This window comes from Megalobrama amblycephala, linkage group LG12 (assembly GCF_018812025.1).
Source record: "Megalobrama amblycephala isolate DHTTF-2021 linkage group LG12, ASM1881202v1, whole genome shotgun sequence".
Taxonomy (NCBI): domain Eukaryota; kingdom Metazoa; phylum Chordata; class Actinopteri; order Cypriniformes; family Xenocyprididae; genus Megalobrama; species Megalobrama amblycephala.
In genome coordinates this window covers 27,751,597-27,757,565 of record NC_063055.1, presented here as the reverse complement: position 1 = coordinate 27,757,565, position 5,969 = coordinate 27,751,597, and the positions used below count along the sequence as shown (strand labels likewise).

The following is a 5,969-nucleotide window of genomic DNA, read 5'->3' as shown; positions in this document are numbered from 1 at the left end:
TGAAGATCCAGGTTTGGGTTACTACAGTCAGATTGGAATATGTGTGTTGTGTTTTATGTCCTCATATTTACTGTTGGTGTCATGTTGCGGGGGTTGGGTGAAGATCCAGGTTTGGGTTACTACAGTCAGATTGGAATATGTGTGTTGTGTTTTATGTCCTCATATTTACTGTTGGTGTCATGTTGCGGGGGTTGGGTGAAGATCCAGGTTTGGGTTACTACAGTCAGATTGGAATATGTGTGTTGTGTTTTATGTCCTCATATTTACTGTTGGTGTCATGTTGCGGGGGTTGGGTGAAGATCCAGGTTTGGGTTACTACAGTCAGATTGGAATATGTGTGTTGTGTTTTATGTCCTCATATTTACTGTTGGTGTCATGTTGCGGGGGTTGGGTGAAGATCCAGGTTTGGGTTACTACAGTCAGATTGGAATATGTGTGTTGTGTTTTATGTCCTCATATTTACTGTTGGTGTCATGTTGCGGGGGTTGGGTGAAGATCCAGGTTTGGGTTACTACAGTCAGATTGGAATATGTGTGTTGTGTTTTATGTCCTCATATTTACTGTTGGTGTCATGTTGCGGGGGTTGGGTGAAGATCCAGGTTTGGGTTACTACAGTCAGATTGGAATATGTGTGTTGTGTTTTATGTCCTCATATTTACTGTTGGTGTCATGTTGCGGGGGTTGGGTGAAGATCCAGGTTTGGGTTACTACAGTCAGATTGGAATATGTGTGTTGTGTTTTATGTCCTCATATTTACTGTTGGTGTCATGTTGCGGGGGTTGGGTGAAGATCCAGGTTTGGGTTACTACAGTCAGATTGGAATATGTGTGTTGTGTTTTATGTCCTCATATTTACTGTTGGTGTCATGTTGCGGGGGTTGGGTGAAGATCCAGGTTTGGGTTACTACAGTCAGATTGGAATATGTGTGTTGTGTTTTATGTCCTCATATTTACTGTTGGTGTCATGTTGCGGGGGTTGGGTGAAGATCCAGGTTTGGGTTACTACAGTCAGATTGGAATATGTGTGTTGTGTTTTATGTCCTCATATTTACTGTTGGTGTCATGTTGCGGGGGTTGGGTGAAGATCCAGGTTTGGGTTACTACAGTCAGATTGGAATATGTGTGTTGTGTTTTATGTCCTCATATTTACTGTTGGTGTCATGTTGCGGGGGTTGGGTGAAGATCCAGGTTTGGGTTACTACAGTCAGATTGGAATATGTGTGTTGTGTTTTATGTCCTCATATTTACTGTTGGTGTCATGTTGCGGGGGTTGGGTGAAGATCCAGGTTTGGGTTACTACAGTCAGATTGGAATATGTGTGTTGTGTTTTATGTCCTCATATTTACTGTTGGTGTCATGTTGCGGGGGTTGGGTGAAGATCCAGGTTTGGGTTACTACAGTCAGATTGGAATATGTGTGTTGTGTTTTATGTCCTCATATTTACTGTTGGTGTCATGTTGCGGGGGTTGGGTGAAGATCCAGGTTTGGGTTACTACAGTCAGATTGGAATATGTGTGTTGTGTTTTATGTCCTCATATTTACTGTTGGTGTCATGTTGCGGGGGTTGGGTGAAGATCCAGGTTTGGGTTACTACAGTCAGATTGGAATATGTGTGTTGTGTTTTATGTCCTCATATTTACTGTTGGTGTCATGTTGCGGGGGTTGGGTGAAGATCCAGGTTTGGGTTACTACAGTCAGATTGGAATATGTGTGTTGTGTTTTATGTCCTCATATTTACTGTTGGTGTCATGTTGCGGGGGTTGGGTGAAGATCCAGGTTTGGGTTACTACAGTCAGATTGGAATATGTGTGTTGTGTTTTATGTCCTCATATTTACTGTTGGTGTCATGTTGCGGGGGTTGGGTGAAGATCCAGGTTTGGGTTACTACAGTCAGATTGGAATATGTGTGTTGTGTTTTATGTCCTCATATTTACTGTTGGTGTCATGTTGCGGGGGTTGGGTGAAGATCCAGGTTTGGGTTACTACAGTCAGATTGGAATATGTGTGTTGTGTTTTATGTCCTCATATTTACTGTTGGTGTCATGTTGCGGGGGTTGGGTGAAGATCCAGGTTTGGGTTACTACAGTCAGATTGGAATATGTGTGTTGTGTTTTATGTCCTCATATTTACTGTTGGTGTCATGTTGCGGGGGTTGGGTGAAGATCCAGGTTTGGGTTACTACAGTCAGATTGGAATATGTGTGTTGTGTTTTATGTCCTCATATTTACTGTTGGTGTCATGTTGCGGGGGTTGGGTGAAGATCCAGGTTTGGGTTACTACAGTCAGATTGGAATATGTGTGTTGTGTTTTATGTCCTCATATTTACTGTTGGTGTCATGTTGCGGGGGTTGGGTGAAGATCCAGGTTTGGGTTACTACAGTCAGATTGGAATATGTGTGTTGTGTTTTATGTCCTCATATTTACTGTTGGTGTCATGTTGCGGGGGTTGGGTGAAGATCCAGGTTTGGGTTACTACAGTCAGATTGGAATATGTGTGTTGTGTTTTATGTCCTCATATTTACTGTTGGTGTCATGTTGCGGGGGTTGGGTGAAGATCCAGGTTTGGGTTACTACAGTCAGATTGGAATATGTGTGTTGTGTTTTATGTCCTCATATTTACTGTTGGTGTCATGTTGCGGGGGTTGGGTGAAGATCCAGGTTTGGGTTACTACAGTCAGATTGGAATATGTGTGTTGTGTTTTATGTCCTCATATTTACTGTTGGTGTCATGTTGCGGGGGTTGGGTGAAGATCCAGGTTTGGGTTACTACAGTCAGATTGGAATATGTGTGTTGTGTTTTATGTCCTCATATTTACTGTTGGTGTCATGTTGCGGGGGTTGGGTGAAGATCCAGGTTTGGGTTACTACAGTCAGATTGGAATATGTGTGTTGTGTTTTATGTCCTCATATTTACTGTTGGTGTCATGTTGCGGGGGTTGGGTGAAGATCCAGGTTTGGGTTACTACAGTCAGATTGGAATATGTGTGTTGTGTTTTATGTCCTCATATTTACTGTTGGTGTCATGTTGCGGGGGTTGGGTGAAGATCCAGGTTTGGGTTACTACAGTCAGATTGGAATATGTGTGTTGTGTTTTATGTCCTCATATTTACTGTTGGTGTCATGTTGCGGGGGTTGGGTGAAGATCCAGGTTTGGGTTACTACAGTCAGATTGGAATATGTGTGTTGTGTTTTATGTCCTCATATTTACTGTTGGTGTCATGTTGCGGGGGTTGGGTGAAGATCCAGGTTTGGGTTACTACAGTCAGATTGGAATATGTGTGTTGTGTTTTATGTCCTCATATTTACTGTTGGTGTCATGTTGCGGGGGTTGGGTGAAGATCCAGGTTTGGGTTACTACAGTCAGATTGGAAAATGTGTGTTGTGTTTTATGTCCTCATATTTACTGTTGGTGTCATGTTGCGGGGGTTGGGTGAAGATCCAGGTTTGGGTTACTACAGTCAGATTGGAATATGTGTGTTGTGTTTTATGTCCTCATATTTACTGTTGGTGTCATGTTGCGGGGGTTGGGTGAAGATCCAGGTTTGGGTTACTACAGTCAGATTGGAATATGTGTGTTGTGTTTTATGTCCTCATATTTACTGTTGGTGTCATGTTGCGGGGGTTGGGTGAAGATCCAGGTTTGGGTTACTACAGTCAGATTGGAATATGTGTGTTGTGTTTTATGTCCTCATATTTACTGTTGGTGTCATGTTGTATTAATTGATGTGTTTCTGTTTTGTTTTTAAGCAGTTTACAAAAAAAAAATAAAAAGAAGAAGAAGTGGAGCAGTAGGGAAGATCATTGACAAGCTGGTAAAAAAAAAAGCACCAACAAAAATGCACAATGAACACTTTATTAGACAACTGTGTTGATCATGCCGTCTTTGCATCTGTTTCTATGAGTCGCTATAAGTAGGTCATTCGCCATATTAACGTTCTAAGCGGTTAGTGATGCCAAGTCCATGATATCCCGCTAAACTACACTACTTTTAAACTTTTGCAGTGTAATATACTTTCTGGGTTTAAAGGTTAAATCATTTTTTTCGCCAGGTGTCTTGACCGTAATCAAAATTTAAAATAAAAATGTACGGTTATAGTTTTGAGAATAGGGAAGCTGTACTATGTAATGTTACTGCGATCTGGCAACCACGCTAAGCAGGTCTGCACACAGAGCGAGCTGAATGAGTCTGTGAGCTATATACTTGTATAATCGTCTACATCTGCCATAGAGTAAAACCACATTATTTTCATATGATTTAGGCCATCTTTGATGTTAAATAATTTTACACATAAGCTAATGAAAATAGTGGTAAAAAAAACCCTTTTAAATATTTTTGGTTGACTTTTTTTTTTTTTAAAAAACTGCTAAACAAGAAGTGCTAGTTTCGGTATCGGGCCCGATACCAAGCTCATTTACTTGTACTCGTAAAAATACCACCGATACCAAAGACCGAAACCTCATGTGACTGACAGAATTATCCGTGCAGAGAGACTCGGCCTACAGCAGCAGAAATAACGTCAGCCTCAGAGGTGTGGAAATACTTCAAAATTGATGATGACAGCACACACATTGCGAACTTCATGCTTTCGTTATCTTTTAGTGAAGGCTGATAGGCGGAATCGCGCTGAATGACCACAAGCACGCTCGCACACTCTCTCTCTCTTTCTTGCGTGCGATTCCAATTCTCTTAGACAACCAAGATCGTTTCTCCTCGTGCCTGAATGGTCAAATACACACATCCTTCCAAGATGGCGGACACATCTACATGCCTAGAGCGCTTGAAGGCGGCATCTAGTTATATATATCTATTGGCTAGACTAAAGATAATTATAAGACTAGTTGGAAGAATAGAAAGATGAGATCTAGTCATCATTGTGTTTATTCTAGGAATCTGTTTTTCTCTTTTATAGTCATTCCTGAAAATCCTGCTGAAAAGGATGCCAGAAGGAAACAAAAACAGCAATGGTCAGAGAAGAGAAAGAGACAGGAACAAAACATTGTGTTTTGATGGTGTAGTTTTTTTTTTTTTTTTTGGTTTTATATGTATGAGCAAGGTTATACATTGTTTAGTGATATGATATAATATGCTTTGTTCAAGGTTATCAAAGGTAAAGGGTAAAGTGCTTTACCTCAACGCATTTTTTTTTTTTTGTATATGAAAAAGCACACATTAAAATTTGCTTCTTGTTCCCATACTTGGTGTACTGTTTTATGTTCTCTCTCACACACACACACACACACACATATATATATATATATATATATATATATATATATATATATATATATATAATACAGTCATGGACAAAATTGTTGGCACCCTTGATAAATATGATCAAAGAAGACTGTAAAAATAAGTCTGCAATGTTTATCCTTTTGATCTTTAATTCATAAAATTAGCAAAAATCTAACCTTTCATTGAAGGAAAAGAATTGAAAGTGGGGGGGGAATCACATTATGAAATAAATGTTTTTCTCCAAAACATGTTGGCCACAATTATTGGCACCCCTAGAATTTTTTATGAGTAAAATATCTCTGAAGTATAGTCCCATTCGTATTTACATTTTTAACACCAGGGTGATCATGAACATGAAATTGTCCAGCCATGACTTCCTGTTCCACAGGAATATAAACATGAGGAAACACAAAGGCCAAATTCCCGTAATCATTCATCACAATGAGTAAAACCAAAGAATATAGTTCTGATGTGCAGCAAAAGATTGTTGAGCTTCACAAAATAGAAAGTGGCTTTAAGAAAATAGCTAAAGCATTGAAAATCCCCATTTCCACCATCAGGGCAATAATTAAGAAGTTCCAATTAACTAAAGATGTTACAAATCTGCCTGGAAGAGGACATGTGTCTAAATCATCCTAATGTGAAGTGAGGAGGAGAGTTTAAGTGGACAAAGACTCTCCAAGGATCACAGCTGGAGAATTGCAGAGATTAGTTGAGTCTTGAGTCTCAGAAAC

General features: G+C 40.0%; 1 long non-coding RNA gene across 4 annotated transcripts in view; it reads left to right on the top strand.

The window, feature by feature from the left end:
* Positions 1-5,189, top strand: part of LOC125279230 — an 8,679-nt gene extending 3,490 nt beyond the window's left edge. For 2 of the 4 annotated variants that reach the window (XR_007187352.1, XR_007187350.1), the window contains 2 exons: positions 3,747-3,811; positions 4,910-5,189. This is a non-coding gene — a long non-coding RNA (uncharacterized LOC125279230). The remainder of the gene's footprint in view (positions 1-3,746; positions 3,812-4,909) is intronic. The other 2 variants (XR_007187351.1, XR_007187353.1) reach the window with 2 other exon arrangements.
* Positions 5,190-5,969: the final 780 nt, after the last annotated feature.